This window comes from Geospiza fortis, unplaced genomic scaffold (genome assembly GCF_000277835.1).
Source record: "Geospiza fortis unplaced genomic scaffold, GeoFor_1.0 scaffold75, whole genome shotgun sequence".
NCBI classification, from domain to species: Eukaryota; Metazoa; Chordata; class Aves; order Passeriformes; family Thraupidae; genus Geospiza; species Geospiza fortis.
In genome coordinates this window covers 1,721,437-1,721,967 of record NW_005054360.1, presented here as the reverse complement: position 1 = coordinate 1,721,967, position 531 = coordinate 1,721,437, and the positions used below count along the sequence as shown (strand labels likewise).

The 531-nt window shown below is 56.3% G+C and overlaps 1 protein-coding gene across 1 annotated transcript in view; it reads left to right on the top strand.

Annotated features, from left to right (window-relative positions):
* The window catches only part of MKX (mohawk homeobox), a 50,905-nt gene that overhangs the window by 2,123 nt on the left and 48,251 nt on the right, over positions 1-531 (top strand). The window lies entirely within an intron of this gene.

Here is a 531-nt window from a genome sequence, read left to right as displayed (position 1 = left end):
CGCGCGCCGAGCGAACGGGCGGGAAGGAGCTGCGCTGTCCGTGCGTTCCCGGGATGGGATTTAGATCGGACTAGCGCGGTGCCAGTCGAGGGCTGGATAACTGATATTAGGATCGGGTTTGCTAAAACGGCAGCTGAGGCTAAGCCGCCCGAAGCCGGTTTTTGGGGGGTGTTTTTTTTGGTTTGTTGCTTTTTTTGGGGGGGCAGGTTTTTTTGTTTTGTTTTGTTTTTTTTGATGCTGGAACAGGTGAAATAATAGGTGATGAGAGGACGTGCGAGCTCCGGCGTGTTGACAGCCGTAGCTCGGAGGGTTGAACTGCCGTGCCCTGACCAGACATTTCGGGTCCGCGTTACAAAGTAAAGATCGAGGAGCACAGTCAGGCGGCTGCGAAACCGCGGAGTCCGGGGGAGTTGCTTGTAGTGACCAATTTCCACCGTAGCGATTGCATCAGCTCGCAGTTTTACCGGCGCTGCTGGCGCACAGGACGCAGGTGTGTGTTGTGTCACCGGGATGTTGTTGCGGCCGATCCCG